This window comes from Poecilia reticulata, linkage group LG7 (genome assembly GCF_000633615.1).
Source record: "Poecilia reticulata strain Guanapo linkage group LG7, Guppy_female_1.0+MT, whole genome shotgun sequence".
Classification (NCBI taxonomy): Eukaryota; Metazoa; Chordata; class Actinopteri; order Cyprinodontiformes; family Poeciliidae; genus Poecilia; species Poecilia reticulata.
This window is the reverse complement of record NC_024337.1, coordinates 6,079,804-6,096,893: the sequence shown is the minus strand read 5'-3', so window position 1 is coordinate 6,096,893 and position 17,090 is coordinate 6,079,804. Positions and strand designations below refer to the sequence as shown.

The window sequence follows — 17,090 nt, the reverse complement described above, 5'->3', positions numbered from 1 at the left end:
TATTTTTTTTTTTTAAGATTTTTTGGCTCTAGTGGCCTTTATTTGATAGTTAATTGACAGGAAAGTGGGTAATGAGAGAAGGGGGAAGACATGCAGCAAAGGTCACCAAGGCCGGGAATCGAACCTGAGACAGCTGCGTCGAGGACTAAGGCCTCCATATGTGGGTTGTGCTTAACCCATGCGCCACCACAGCACACCCTATTAATCTGAAATATAACACTTTCACTTGGAAACATTTCTTCAAGCTGAAATTGATGTTTTGGCCCGGCCAGTGTCCCGACTTCAATCTGATAGAAAGTCTGTGGAAGAACCTCAAGATTAGGGTGATGACACCAAGGCCTTCCATCCTCCGAGACTGGGAGCTCATCACAAAGGATAACGTGTCAAAATACCAGTGGAAGCATAAACAACATGTCACAGCATTAAGAACTTCGACACATTCATACTGTCATATTCAGACGCCACTGTGTAAAAGTGAATGTTTGCACATGAAGAGGAAGCATGAAATATGTTGAATCATAATGTTTTTGCCACCAGATTAAAAGTAGCAGCATTTAAATATGCTGCACTGAATAGTGTGTGTGTGTGTGTGTGTGTGTGTGTGTGTATGCGTGTGTGCGTGTGTGTGTGTGTGTCTCAATTTGATTCTTGATTTGGCTCCAGGGACATGTTGAGTTGATTTACGGTTCTTTCACTTTTTTTAGGGAAAATCAAAGACAGGCTTGTGTTTTGCTGCCTTTTTTCCCCTCCATCATCCATCTATTCTGAATTTAACCGCTCCCCGCCTCCAGAACCCAATCTGTCAGCCAGTATGAATGAGTGTGGGAGACTTCAGACTGAGCCTCGGGTGGCAGAGCCGGACTTGGGTCACTTGGTGTGGGCGTAGGTTTGAAAACTTTGCAAGTAGCTTCCCTAAAATGGCTTTCCAGCTTTGGGGCGAGGGAGCAACAAAGAGCCATTATGCCAGACGGGACGTGTTGATTGCCTGCCTGCTTAGTGCCGAGCATGCTGGCAATGAAAATGATGGGGTTGGGATTTTTTTTTCTAAGAGTGGAAACTACAAATGTGTAATTACGGAGGAGATAAAAACACAAAGGAAAGCGTTTGGCAGTCGGGATTCCTCAGCAGGATTATTTTCCRTTGTGTGTCTGTTTGCGTTTGCTGGACTGCTAATTGTCCTCATACTGTTTGCTGCTCTGTGAATCTTCCCTGCTATGTGTCCAGCGCACTAACAAGCAATAAGCTGTTTACAAGAATATCACTGCTGCCCTCAAACCTCAACCATGTTATGATTTATGGAAAGCTGTGGTCTCACCAGAGATTTGGGCAATTACCAAAGTCTAGTTCCACGCTGATTTATGCCTCGGTGAGGAACTCTAGAGCCTTTTAAGTTGTGTAAACTGGAACGCTGCTTCTCCAGCATTAGTGATATTTGGCCAGTTTGCACACAGAGATGGTTAAAGCTATGCAGGCAGAATTTATTTTCCCCTTGTGATCCTTTTCTTCTTTATTCTCTTGCCTTAAGGAAAAGCATAGCAGAGTTTCTCATTTGTTAGGACCTTGTTTCATCTCACCCTGCACTTTTTCAGGACATCAGTTCTCTTTTTGTGGCTTCAGATATTTATGGTAAAAGTTGGATGGATATTCCCAAGTACACGCAGGAACCTGAAGAAGTGCATTTATTATATATATATATATATATATTTTAATCAGTTGTAAGAAATCTTTGTTGCGGTGGAAGCTGAAGCCAGCGCGGGGTGAAAAGTGAAAATGCTAACACAACGTCCTCCTGTAACGTGATAAGAAACGCAGAGCTTTCTGAAGCCTGGCAGCTATGAAGGAAGCAAATGAAACAAAGCACCTTTCAAAATTATTCAAACCACTTAAATTTTTGCTCAAGTACTGCACAATTGTAAACAAATAAACTTATTGAGGGGTTGGTGTGCTCTAGAATTCAGACAGCAAATTTAGATTTGCAGTCTCTATTTGCTATTGTGTATTTGCATACACAAGTTTATTTTGTATGTCTGTGCCTGCAATGCATACACTATATTGCCAAAAATATTCGCTCACCTGCTTTGACTCACATATGAGTTTAAGTGACATCCCATTCCTAATCCACAAGGTTCAGTATGACGTTGGTCCTCCCTTTGCAGCTAGAACAGCTTCTACTCTTCTGAGAAGGCTGTCCATAAGGTCTAGGAGTGTTTATGGGGATTTATGACTATTCTTCCAGAAGCGCATTTGTGAGGTCACATACTGATGTTGGACGAGAAGCCTGGCTCTCAGTCTCTGCTCTAATTCACCCCAAAGGTGTCCTGTTGGGTACACCTTTGGGGTGTACCCAACAGGACATGGATGTTCACACCAGGCTCTCCATCCATGTCCTTGTTTTGTACACTGTTCCACATGGTGGAAGAGGAAGGGGCCAGCTCCAAACTGTTCCCACAAAGTTTTGTCCAAAGTGTTGTGACCCATTCAGAGTTCCTTTCACTGGAACTAAGGGGCCGAGCCCAGCTCCTGAAAAACAACCACACACCACAATTCCCCCTCCACCAAACTTTACACTTGGCACAATGCAGTCAGTCAAGTACAGTTCTCCTGGCAATCGCCAAACCCAGACTCGTCCTTCAGATTGCCAGATGGAGAAGCGTGATTCGTCRCTCCAGAGAACGTGACTCCACTGCTCTAGAGCCCAGTAGCAGCCTACTTTACACCACTGCATCCTATGCCTTTCATTGCACTTGGGGATGTATGGTTTGGATGCAGCAGCTCCACCATGGAAACCCATTCCATAAAGCTCTCTGTGAACTGTTCTTCAGCTAATCTGAACTGTTCTTCAGATGCTGTTCAGATCGGAACAGAACTTCATGTTCCTCTTTGGAGCATAAAGTTCTGAAGTGGTCTGTAGTGACTGACGCTGCAGAAAGTTGGTGACCTCTTCGCGCTATGCACTTCAGCATCCAATGATCGGGAAGTGAATGTGAGTTAGTGAGTCCGAGTGGGTTAATGTGACTCCAGGGTCAAGGGCTCTGAGTGGTCAGTATGAATAGAAAAGTGCTTAATAAATTCTGTCTTTTCACCAAACCTTTGAGGCCTTCACAAGACATCTGCATTYATCCTGAGACTAATTCATGCACTGACAGAGCGTTTACTTAAGAGTGAACATCTGAATTTATTKTTTTGATAGTTTTTTTGCACTGGGGTTTATTCAGGGACAACAGCGCRTAGGGGCTAATTACAAAAACATTGCAGATRTTTGAGATTTTGTTATAGAGAGCTGAAGAGTACATGTCCCCTTCAAAATTTGCTACGGGGAGAGTTTTCTTGAGGGTTGTAAAGTGATAAAAATGTGGTGAAAAAAAAAAAAAAGTTCAAAAGGGTAAAAACACTTTAGCGAGACACTGTAACTGAGCATACAGAAGGGATATTTTTCAGTTTTGGGCAGGGAAGGGCAGATCATACCTTACTTCAGATTGAGATCTGAGCCAATCAAGCAGCCACCATGAAAATCAGGGTAAGCTGCCTGAAGGCGGGCTATCACTAATGGCTACCAGATGCTGACTTTTGGAACTCCTCACCATCAGAATTTATTCTACTTTAAATATACCACCATTAGTTCTAGAAATCTAAAACCATTGGTGTTTCACATTTAAAAAAAKAAAAAAAAGAACCCCAATTTATCTCAGTTGCCGGTTGCTYGTGGCGGCATTTTCCTGCAAATTATTTGTCACGGTCCAGGGAGAAAACTCAAAGCAGGATCAGCAAATCACTGTGATTACTCAAAACACGGTCCTGGGAAAAGACGTCATCGTTCTCTCTTGAATGCTCGGATCACAATAAATGCGCACTAAAGGTTTAACTTCGGTGCGTTGCTGTGTGGGCTGAAATGCCGCAGGTGGATATCATCAGTAGATAAAACCAGAACTTTCTGCTTGGYTGCATGTGATAAGAGGAMATGATGAATMCTAGAAACGCTCAGCAGAAGGGAAACAGAAAAAAGCTTTGGAGATGAGGTGGAGCAACGATTATCCACAATGGGAAGACTGCTGGTTTAAGTCTTGGGTGAAGTGTTACTGTGTGCGTGTGTGTGTGCGTGTGTGTGTGTGCGTGCGTGTGTGTGTGGGATTTGTAACGTTAACATTTAATGGCTGTTTCTTTAAGGAGTTGTGGAACTGAAACAGCATTCAGTTGCATGCTAATCCTTGCTGTGAGGCGGTGGTASCCTGCCTCTCGCCCGATGACCTCCTGACCCCGCAATGATAAGAGGCTGAGAACTGTTAACCTTATCGGTATTTMACTTGGTTCCAATTTACATCGGTCTATTTCAATTGTGCAGATTCACAAAAAATACTTTGAGACTTTTTCAAGACAAGCAGATCCAACTTCTAGACATCCATACAGATTCATCATCAATCATATACAGAYAAAGAAGACGCCCAGGTTTTTTAAGGCTTTAGTTTAATGCAATCCGGAGTAAGTGGCTGAATAGGCTGTTTGTTTTCCAGAAGTTCTGGTCCAAAAACAACAACCTCTGTTTTGTGTGACTTTAAAAAAAAGAAAATTAAAAGTAATCTGGGTGTTAAGTCTTCAAGACATTCCTGTGGTCTAGTGAACTAATTTATCAGGATGTTTGGACAGTCTGAAGGAATCCCATTTATCCCCCTCATCCCTCTYTTTCACCTATTTCCATTTAATTATCGTCCTTATTCTTCTTTACCATAGATTTTCGTTTCTTTTATCCTTCYCGTCTTTGCTCACATTTCATGACCCTCATTTTGCTCATCCCTCTTCCTAACCCGCTTTCCTCATTAGTGTGGTGCRACTCTACATTGGTCACAACACAGCAGTGAACCTTTAAGTTCAGACAATGCACGATCAGAGAGGTGCCTTCTATTAAAGAGGCACTTTGTAACTTTTATAAAATAATATATCTTTTTATATATATATGTGTTAAAACTGTCAGTATGTTGTGACAATATGACACGAGATGGATAATCTCTAAAAAAATCCAGCTCCTCTGCCTTCTCCCTGCTGTCATCTGAACAAATACACAGGACTGTCAGAAACAACCAATCAGAGCCAGGAGGTGGGTCTTTGCGCTTTCAATCATCCTGCTGCTCATAACCTCCCCCTTTCTTTCTGCTACGTTCACCACAACAAAGCTAGCCRTGAATGCTTAGGCTAGTTTGCATAGCCAACAATGACGGTAGATAAACCTGGGATGGTGAGTTGTTTYTCCTCCATTAGCCCAAGCAGTGTGTACACAAGGTTGATTGACCCTCCTCCTGGCTCTGGTCRGGAGCRGCGCATCTCTTCAGATGGTAATAGTAGCCCAGGGWATATTTGGAGGAGATCAGTGTGTTCACAGATCGTCTGTTGATTATTGATTTTCTCTTTTGATATAGGGTCAGTTTTAACAAATATGTAAAAAAAAAAAAAAACATATTTTTGTAAAAGGCTCTGCATCTTTAAATATGGTTTTTCCCTAAATTTGAACAACCCTTGGTTTTGAAGGGTTATAGGAAGAGTCCGTTTTCAGGAACAGAGCAAAATATACTTGAAGTAACAAGAAGTTTATGCGCTATTTGACACAACAGATTCTACTTATGTTTTTTCAGAAGTTCTAAGTTTGTTAGTTTTTGTTTTTTTTTTACCTACAACAAGTGTCCCACCAAAGCTAAACAAAAATCTGAAAATCAGTTCAAAGCTTTCAGAGGCTTGAGCAGACAAGATAAGATTTGATATTTGATGAAAGTCGAGATATGGATGAAATTAAATCCTTGTCAGGTGTTTGTTTTTAAGTTGATTTACAACCTCTTAGTGAGGAATGTTGGTTCATAATGTTTTGATAAAACCCCAAGTGAATGTTAACCATACTGACTTCTACCTTAAAACCGTATCTAATCATCAAGTAGGAATTAAAAATAGAGGATGAAATACACAGCACTGTGAAAAGTTTCAAACCGCCCTTACTTTCTTAAGTGGCATAGGGAGTTTTTCATGGACACTATCCCAGTTGCTCAACCTACAAATGCACTTTCCTTCCACATGTGGCACCATTTGTAGGGGACTAATAGGCCTTCCAAAGTACTACAGTAGATGGGATTTACTGCTAAGATGCATTGTTGCAGCTAACACAGGCACGTTTCTTTTCTGTTTGAGCAAAGTTGATTATTTTATCACACCTTAAACTGGATGTTGAAACACTAAACCCTTCCAAACTTGAACAATGAGGTTTTGAGGTGAACGGGATTTGCCACCATGATGTAATGTGTGTATGCGCCGCAACACAGCAGGAGCAATCAGTGGGAAATGAGCGGAATCTGTCACATCTCCTGATTTAAAGTGGCAGCACTCCTCTCTTGGGATTGATTTAGGTTTTAGCTCAAAAATACACAGGAAATCTGCATTACACAGAAAAACATGCTGTAAATGTATTTGCAAATTTAAAGTTGCTATTCTACTATTAGGACAAGGATTAGCTAGGCAGTAACAAATAGCGACATTTGGGTAAAATGATCAGTCAAAATTAAGTCTTTCAAAACATGAAGCCAACAAACAAATGCATTTATTCCCCCAGCTTATAGAGAATGACCATGTACTCTTGTACTATTCACTCMCAACATACGCACATGGTTGCTGTAGCGTGGCCTCTCTGCATATGATGGTTGCTAATCAGGCTAACGTCCAAATATGGAGGCTTTGRCTGTAGTCAAGGTTACCAGATCGTGTCGGTAGTCGTCTCTGTCGGTGGCCGACATGGCGCCTCACTCTGGTGGGAAAGACACAGCACCGTGTATTCAGCTGATCCAAACAGGCAAAACATACAGCTAAAAAAAAATAAATCAAATTTTCTCTTCTACYGCTCCACCATGTGATCATGCACCTTGCTCGGCCTACACAGGTGCAGAGACAGACTTGTCGTGGTATTCGRTGCTGTTTGTTGAAAGAACTCCACAAGCAAGAACAGGCTCCAAGCGAGGACGCCTTGACAGACAAGGCAATGAAATGATCTGTCATTCCGCAAACAGCTGTCAAAAGCATCGCTCCGCTGAGTCACCCTAACCACTGTCGCCTGCTCCGGCAGATCCCCCATCCAGCGGCCCACCRACTCCGGCAGGAGAGGCAAGACGGTGCAGGAACGCACCTGACTGCACATGTGCGAGAGCGCACAGGGAACACCGTGCACTCTCGCACACTCTGATCCGTTGATGTGACAGCTGCTGGCGGCCCGTCTAAACACTGTCATGCAACACTCAGCAAGTGAAAGTGAGCCTATGTGTGTTTACAGTCATTTGCCATCTGGAGAGCCATCTCAGGTGTGTTTACGGTGGCACAAAGGTTAAAAGACTGGAAGTTTCACACTTTTCCGACAAACCCAACAGTTGCCCTGCGTCGCCGGGGGTTGGTGTGAGAACAAGGAAGTGAGACAGCGTCACTGCTTTTATTGGAGTCTCTCATCTGCCCACACACAGACATGCCGTGTCATGTAAGATCATCCTGTTCGCTGTTCTCCATGATCAGGTTTGCAGATTTGCCCGTCATTCTTCTGGCACTCCTTCATGTAGTTGTGACAGCTTGTGAGGATACTCGCTCGGCTACTTTAGAGAGCTACATTGCGAGGTTGTCACAAAAACGATGCATGTAGCAAAGCTGAAAAAAAAATGCAGCAAGGGTGTAATTTCAACCACAGGAACTTCACTCTGCCAACTTTTGAGCAAGGCGAGCGGAAAGAAAACGCTGCTATAATGTTCGCTCCTATTAAACTACACGCCCTGCTGTTTCGTTGTTGCATAATAAATTTAACGATGGAGCATCAGTTTGTTGTTACACAAACCTTTGATCAGAAAAGACTAATAGAAAAACCCTAGGATAAGCAAATGTCATTTTTAACAATGTACAACATTATTTACAAGGCAGTTTTTATTCAACAAATAAAGGTAAAATAAAAAAGATGTGAAAAAAGATTAAAGATTAATCATATTTTACTCATAAGTTTTTCCGCAACAAATGTTATGCATGGTGGAAGGTGCATGATGCTCTGATCATCTGAAAAACGCCTCACCAGACACGGGATCGTTCTTCTGCAATGATCTTCTCAGCCCCCAGATCTGAATCCCAGAGAGAAAAGAAACCCTGTGAAGTTATTACTTAACTTCTAACGATGTCTTTATTTCATGTGTCGCTTCTGACGGAATATCGGGAATTATCATACTAACTTTACTTAAAATCAAAAAGTGATTATGCCATAATTACGATATGCAATTAGAAGTTTTGATAGTTAATTGAAAAAGCTAAAAACTTGAACATCAAACCAGTTTCCTTGGTAACAGCCTGGTTCAGGGAGCAGACTGGGCAGAGAGAGGAGGGAAAGAAAAGCTTATGACTATTTGGACAACAACTTTGACAAACAGAAATTAGAAATGACAATAGCAATAGTCATTATCATTAAAATAAGTTATTATTTAAGAGAATATTCTCTTAAAGTTGATAAATTAAGAATTTATTTTGAAAAGAGGTAAATCTTGCCACGTTGATCTTCTTACCTAACAGGGTTGAACAACTGTGGCTCTGCGCTCAGGTAAGAACCAGCACTTGCTTGGATTCGCTGCATTAAAAATATAAGACCAACCATGAGAGCTTCTTTCATTGTTGGAATTTTTAAAATAGCTGAAATGTTTTTCCTGTGATGAACTCAGTCCTCCCCTTCATGGAGGATATCGGTGCACAAGTTTACGAGGAGCCGTCCTGACGTTTCCTGCAGCTTTTAATCGGAGCTGGATTGTGTTTTGTTTTTCTCTTTTCCCAAAAGGTTTTCCAGTCTGGCAGCACAGTTCTGCTTTTTTCTACTTCACAGTAGAGCATTTGTGCTGGTTTTAGGTGGGGATTTTATACTAGAAGTCATTATAATGCAAAAAATATTTCCAGTAGTATCATGTGAAATTTATTTGAAATCTTATAGTTTCTCGATGCTGTTGTGACATGTTTTGTCAGTTCTGTGTGAAAAACCCTGACACTCCTTTTCTTGGACTGACTTTCGACTTGGAATTTTCTATTTGATCATATTCTATTAGTCTATTACTTTCCAAAATAACTAAGGTTATTTCCTTATCTCATGTATTTAAATTTACTACCAGAAACACATTGCTAAGTCACAGCTCTGCTACTCCGTATTGAACCTTGCGGTCAGAAAACATCTTCTATAAAAAAAAATAAAAATATATATATATCCTTTCTCTTCTTTATCTTTCAACAACTTTAACTTCAAATTTTGCAAATTATAATCACAAATTAACTACAGTCCACCATCTTGCCTTTGACTTTTAACAGTTTTGCTTTTCACTTTCTCATAGCTGGAGACTAATTATTATTAAATCGGGCATTACTAAGAGCATAAAAGGAAATATTTTAATATAAATTAACCAGATGAAAGAGAATCTTTTAAAGAAAAACAAAACAAAACAGAAAACATAAAAAAAAGGTTCATTAATGTCTGTCTCACATAATTGCAGCTGGTGTGTTCATAATGCGGCTCATTTAAAGCTTATATATGAAAAACCAATGGCAGCTGATCAAGAAGGAAGTCATTCAGTCTTGTTTTTTAGTGATGCGGACCTGATGTTTGAAGTTTGATTTTATCAGACCATAACACATTATGCCACATGGTTTATTGGGCATTTTTACCAGGTCAGGCGCTTTGATTTGCAATAGAAGACGCTCCTAGTCTAGGTACATAGAAAAAACATCTGAGGTAATCTCCACACGTAAAACATAACTGGTGTCTGACAGGAAGTCATGCAGATTCCTGAACTATTTTCGTGGTATCTTTTAATCATCTTTTTGGAAAACTGCAGTTTTAGTATCGGCGCTGCTGACGGATGTTTTCTCCAGTTATCAGTGACCATCTTCAGTTCCCATGTCGTACATGCAGTCATATTCCAATTTTTTTAAAAACATTTTCCCACTTACTAAGAATGGAGAGGTCTGAAATTTCCTTTGTACATCTCAACATCTCGGATAGCCACAATCTAAAAAAAAAGCCTCTGCCTGGTTCTTAAATATTTAATTTACATTTTATTTCATGAAATGAGTATCTCACTCACCAGCCAGCAGGTCCTCTGCCTGTCACAGACCTGTTCATCTGTAGCCCTCCTATCTTCCACTCACTACCTGTGTTGTTGTTACACCTGTTTAAACTCTACTTGTATAAAAGACAACGGTCCACACTAGGTCAGACTGTAACCTCGCCACCAAAGACCCGTCTAAACACACCAGAGATGAAGTTGACTTGCACAAAGCTGATACGGGCTAAAGGACAAACAGCTTGGAGATAATTATTAGAAACTCWTTTTTTTCTAATATTTGGTAAAATTATAATTACATTAAAGAAGCTGTGAATTTCCCTGAGACTGTGGCTGAGCTCATGGAGCATCAGTGATCATAAGAGAGTTGAAGAATCAGCCCAGAGCTGTATGGGAGGACCTGACCAACGACCTGAAGAGAGCTGGGACTGCAGGCTCAAAGATTACCATAGTAATGACCTTACGCTGTCATGAATTAAAATCCTGCAGCACACGCAGTGTGTGAGCCTTCATTTGGTCATGTGGTATGGACGTCTGGCCGATACCTTTCTACAATTTGTTCTAGCATTAGCTAAAGGAAGAAAAAGTGGGCAGATAAAAGAAAAAAAATCCTTCTAGGATGGCTCTTCATCGGTGTGCAGAAACAGGTACGGGAGGGGTAGACCTGCACTATTCTGTTCTAGCAACTAGAAAAAGGACATATGTTTTCTAGTATGTATTTAAAAGGATGTTAAAACCAGAAAAACTGTATGACAACAACTTGATCTTTTGGAAATTAACAGCTTGGTGACCAGCATTGTAGCATAAGAGAGCCATGCAGGGAGGCAAAGATTTCTGCTTTTGTGTCTGTAATGAGATGATCCCAGACTGAATGAATGAAATTCTTCTGTAAAGAAAAATAAACAATTTTCTGAAAATATGGTAACCTTAATTGAAATAATATTTTGTTTCCAGTGTAGGCTGGAAAGCTTGACTGGAAAAGGTAGATTGGTTGCTACTTCCCTGAAATAAACTGCAAGTAAAAGATTACTGAAGGACGGAGATGTTTATAAGCTGCTTTTGTATTTTGAGCAAATCAGTTGCCAGATATTTTTAGTGAGGTATCATAAATAATGTTGGTTTGAATAAATTAGACAGAAAATGTCTCCTTTGATGTGATATCTTTTTTTTTTTTTTTAATTTATGAGCCTCCCAAATTAAAATAAATACACATCCAGTCACGCGCTGTCCTTGCCCGGGTATCAGGAAACGCACGCAGCTGTCCCAACACTTTCACCGGCGTTGCAATTCCTCAGACTGAGACATGCCGGACATACCTACCTCTGCAGAATAAAACCCACAGAGGGGAGGCGGCATGAAACCACAAGGACAGGTGCTGCCGCCGCCGCCGCCATGACATCACCGCCGCTCAGAAAGCCTCTCGCATTTCCACCGCCGTGAAGCGATGACAAATGAGACTCAGTGATAATGGAGGTCCAATAATAGCATCTGTGATGAACAATGCTCTAGCAAACCTGTGCTTGACAGACTAGAGATAAACTATTGAAAGATTTAAGCTTCTTAAACGCTCTTCATGGGAAAGGAAGTGAGGTCGACGGGAAGCTGCATTCCGATTCGGAGTCCCTGTACCGTCTCGCGGGTTTTACGGGCCCTCTTTCGCATTCGCTCACTCTCAGCTTGCATGAGCAGATGTAAATTACAGTTTAATTTGTCATAATCGCGAGAGAGTTGGCAGCTCTCTGTTTGCTTTCGGATCAACTTGTGCAATTTGCGCTCGTATGCGATCAACAGCGGAGCATGAAAGCTGTGCACTGTGTTGCCACTCACCTGTTACTAATTGCCACTGGCAGCGAGGAGAGGAGCGGAAACTGAAAATGTTTATCTTGCTGTTGATCTTTAAACTTACCTACCGCAGCTCTAACGTCTGAGGCACCTTTTTTGGAGGRGGTGTGGGGGGGTCACGCTCAGTCCGRCTGAGATAAGTCATTTTAGGTTTTGACAGATCCASCTGGGGAGTGAAAGGGTTCACAGATTGTCAGCGAATTTGGACTCCGCTGCGCTGACATTGGAAGTTTGTTTATTGTCCGCTGCCAGCAGGGCAGGACCGGGCAAACCGGTGGATCTGAATATGGGTTTTGTACGGTGGTGGGGGGACAAAGAGCTCAATGTATCAGCAAATTAAAGCTTCTACTTAAGCTAAAAAAAAATAAAGTGACACTTTTTAGTTTTCCTTTCAGGACGATTGGAGGAAAAGTGTTCTAGAAAAGGGGAGTTTGGGAGAACAGGAGGAGCATATTGGTAGCTGACCTGTGAGCTAAAACTAAGAGCTGATGCTTCATCCCAACAGCTACCATGCTTTGGAGACCTACAGAGACTCTGGATTTCTGAAGTGAGGCTCCAACATCTTAGAAATGTTCATTTGTCTTCCCCAGAGGCTGAAGCTAACAGGTAGCCTGAGATGAGTTGGGACCGAAACAGATTTCCAAGGTGTTGAAACGGCTTCAGTCTCAAATACGTTATGCAAACAACATCCATTCATCGTCTTTGCACTGTGGAATTATTACGGTGATTGTTTTACTCAGGAAGTGGAGTTTGGAGGCAGTGCGCTGCCAGCGATCTCCCTGGGTGAAACATGTAATGCAAGCATGTAAGGTCGGAATCTTAGCTCCCAGAATGCACTGCTGTCTGTTCAGCTAGAAGGCCAGTGCAACATAAATTTCATCAGATCATCCATCCATCCATCCTCTTACACCTATCTTCAGCTAACGTTCCGGGCGAGAGGCGGGGTAAACCCTGGACAGGTCACCAGTCTGTTGATTGTTATTTGTATATCAGGTAAAATCATTTTGTCTAATCTGTTTAATTCTCCTGTTTTGTCCTTATATTAAATGTCAAACTCATGGACAAACATCTGTGAAGTGCACACATTGGAAAATGTATCTTCACATGATGTTTTTATTTTTAACTAAATATGAATAATTTCTTCAAATGTCCTCAGGCTTTCCCATGGACTTCTCTGTCTTTTAATTCCCACTCTCCATCCTATCTGATATCAGCGAGGGGCTCAGTGGGGTCATGTGGAACTGAGTCAACAGGTGGCTTTCAATGGAGGCTCTCAGGCGCCCGGGGGCCCCTTTTTCAGAGACTGAAGGATGTCCCTCCCACCCCCCGGTTTTCCGACACCCCCACCACAACCCCCAGGAACTCCCGATCTAAGACGTGTCTACCCAGCGAGCTTCCTCAAACCTCCACAGTGGCCTTTGGGTTTGAAGTCACTCGATATGAAGGAAGGAGGGAAGGAAGGAAGGAGGAAGGAACCGAGCGCCTTTAGGAGCAGGCCATTCTACTTCAGTGAGCAAATGGGAACATCTGCCACTCCGGTTTTGACCCAATAAAAACCAGAAACAAAAGTAAACAAGAAAAAAACACTAGAGGCGTCATCTCAGACTATGTTTCAGCTCCAGGCATCGGGATACTGGGATACTGTTGTGATAAGGAGTTGAATGAGAGGCACCTTGTGACGGCTCTGCCTTTCCCCCCTGCAGGCTACACTGAGATTTTCCAAGGACAGTCGGATCTAGTGAGAGGGAGAGGAGAGGTTGGAGGGGCAGGAAGGAAGAGGAGGATGAGGAGATTTCACAAAATGTTTTTTTTTTTTGTCAGGGTCATGACTTTGCTTGATGATTAGGTCGGCTTCTGGATCAAGGAGATGTTACTGTGATAAAGGAAGTTCTTAATTTATGGTGCAAGCAATCATGTGATAAAGCATGAGTTATGAGTTTAATCTGATTAAAACCAAGAGAGGCCCTTACTCAACCAGCAAAAAAGTTATTATTTCTCCCGGACAAAACATCTGAACATAATATAATGACTATTTAGCTTCTGCTGAATGATTCAGCTAGAGATTTTCAGTTCTGTAGTTTAGTAACAAGAGGCTATTGTGATGAGATTGACAGTCGAGTGAACGGAAGATCCAAACGTTGGCTCAGATCCAGAGGCGGAAAGGCTTTGGCAGAGAGAAATAAAAAGTCAGTGTGAACTAAACCCAAAGATGGCGTGATCAAACAAAGGCGCGTAAACACACTGCGACCCCGTATCTCTCTGAGAAGCCAGAGGGCTAATAGAATACTCTGAGGAGTAAATCATGCGCGCAAGACAAGTGTGATCACTCGCAAATAAGGACCAGATGTGAGGGAGGTTGAAGACAAGACAAACTGAGACAATCAGGGAGCAAGCTGAGTAAAGAAACAAGAGATCCAGATGATCCAGCTGAAATGCTGAAGACTATCAAAGCATAAATAAAATATGAATGCAAAAAAAAAAAAGATGTAGCAGATAGACTGAGAAATCCAAAACTATCACTGTGACTCTTGAAAAAGTAACTTTAGACTTGTGAGAGAGCAGGCTTTTTGTCGGTGTGGCTGGTCAACGTACTTTTTATACTCAGCCAGGAAGGTTTTGAATAACAGGTAAAAGGTTTGACTGAAAAATATTGTGTTTCAACCAGAAGGTCTAGAGTCACAGGTGGTTGTATGTATTGTATTTTATTACTAAAATGAATAAGTTCCTGCCTGTTTCCTTTGGTCATAATTAGTGTTGAAGTGTCTGACTAACACAAACTGCAAAAAGAAGATCTTCAGCCATGTCTGCACCTTGAGCATAAAATTGTGATTGATAGTTTTGAAAGTATATTATAATAGATTATGGAATAATACAGCATCTCTTACAATGTCTATGAATAAAAAAATTATAAAATCTGCAGATTTTATACAACTTTGATTATAGCATTTTCAGATAGCAAATTCAGAGTTTAATTTCAACAATCTCTTAAAGTGTACTACTGAAAACATCTTAAGTAATATTTGCAAAAATAAATGGATGCTTGTCCAAATAGGACACAGAAAAAACACAGACTGTACTGTTACTTTTAGTAGGCTAGATAATTATATTATTTTACATAAAAGGCTCTGCAAAAACATTCAGGGAGCCTCATCTCTTCCAAAAACCTACTGGCACAGTCCTGACCAACGCTAGGAACATTGGATCACACCAGCCCTTAAATCACTGCTCTGGCTTCCTGTTTGCACAATGAATTGACAGAAAAGAGAATTTGAAAACTTGTTGATATTACGCAAGGCAACACATTTTCTTGGGCCTGAATACATTTCTGAGTTGCTGGTGTGATGAAGCCAGTAGCTCCTTTAACGTAGTAAACAAGAGAGAGTTTTACTTAATTCCAATGCTTTTCAGTCCTGAGATGTGCAGAAACTGTTGACTTCTTCAGATCAAGACTCTTTTATTTAGTAAGGTATGTTGAGTTACGTTGTGTATGATTAATGGTGGTATAATAACAAACTTGCATGAATTTGGATTTGGCAAAAAAAAAAAAAAAATAGAAATATCAAAACAGTTTGTTGAAACATTAAAAGTAAAGTTTCTTTTTTTTTTTTTAAAAAAAGGAAAATAAGAAAATTCAATGGCGTCATATTCACATAAACCTACTTTTACACAGGTTATTAGAAATCTCAACATCAGAGCCATTTTTATGTTCATATCGACTTTGGTTTTGTTCTGCTTCGGCCCTGTTTCTAATGACTTCAAAGTTAAAGACCTGGTGGAAAGAGTAAATCATGTCAGTGTGAACTAAAATTATTACCTTTTTGGCAAAATAATTGGCTTATCATCACTTAGAAAAGTTCTTTCAAAATTTTGAGTTGTTTGATACAGTTCACCTACTGGCAGAGTTGGTATTACGGCATTGTTGCTTATAATCCACATTATGCCACGCTCCATATATCAAGAAATTGAAAGTAATTTAGAATAGTACCCAAAAGTGTTTGAGCAGTTCAGTCAAACACTATTGCTATAGTTTTTTTTTTGGCACAGCTTCATTCATAAATACCAGGTTTGGCCACTCTCCTACCTGAGCTGTGAATCCGTTCTGCTGATTCTCTGATTAACGTTCTCCTCATCCAGGATCCCAGTCTTGGCGAACAGCCACGTCTTGGTAAGGTAAGGTAATTTTATTTATATAGATTTGTATTTGTGTCATCTACTTTCCATTTTAAGATAAAGGACTGAGCAGTGTGGCATCCGATATTTAAATCTTAGGATATTGTTTTATAACTTTAAGTTTCTACCAAATGAATGACATAATCCAGGCATTCACTCACTCACTCACTCACTCACTCACTCACTCACTCACTCACTCACGTCGGTGCCAATTTCTCCCCAAGCAAATGATTCTTATCCACCCTAGTCTCTAGGAAATGGAAAACAGGACGCACAGACCTGACAGCAATCCTTGATCGCGCTCCGGTTCGCTTTGATTTAAAGGCTGCTTGTCAAGGTGCCAACTGCAGCTACACAGCAATTCACTAAAAGCTATGTTGCTCTGCAAGCTTTGACACTTTTCCAACCGAGCTATAACTTTATGTCTCAGCCGTCATGAATAAAAACATTATTCTCCATCGGTGTGTGCTTTAGCTTAAAGTTTGTGAAGCGAGAGGTCGCTTCTGAATGGTGAGACTGTTTTAGACGAGTGTTTTCATAAGGTCTATCCAAGGTCAGTATACCACGGCCTTCACAACTTTCATTTTATCTGTTGCTTTTTTAAACAGCATCCTATAGGACCACCTACTTTATGGAAATCTAACCCTTGCGTGCCCTTATCGAGAGCTGGCCATCTACCAAAAGCAATAACCAGCAGACTACCAAGTCCGTTTCGGCGTAAACAGCGTTAAATGTGTTCCGCATTAGCGTCGCTGACAAAAGATATACAAATCTGAGAAAAATAACAAAACAGGAGATTAGAGTTCCCGTCAGCTGTCTCTGGATGTTGCCCCTCCAGCATTGGCCTCTTTAGCTGCGTGAAATACAAATGACCACAGCAGAGCCTGCCGCGGACGCATGGTTTACATTACGAGTCCACACGTCGCTCCGCACATGCCCTGCAGCTTCCCGGCTTCTCACCTCAGTACACACACACACACACACACACACACA

General features: G+C 41.2%; 1 long non-coding RNA gene across 1 annotated transcript in view; it reads right to left on the bottom strand.

The window, feature by feature from the left end:
• The window catches only part of LOC103467028 (uncharacterized), a 22,762-nt gene extending 15,618 nt beyond the window's left edge, over nt 1–7,144 (bottom strand). The window contains exons 1-2 of the long non-coding RNA XR_534021.2: nt 6,890–7,144; nt 6,636–6,775 (exon numbers count right to left, since the gene is read on the bottom strand). This is a non-coding gene — a long non-coding RNA (uncharacterized LOC103467028). The remainder of the gene's footprint in view (nt 1–6,635; nt 6,776–6,889) is intronic.
• Nucleotides 7,145–17,090: the final 9,946 nt, after the last annotated feature.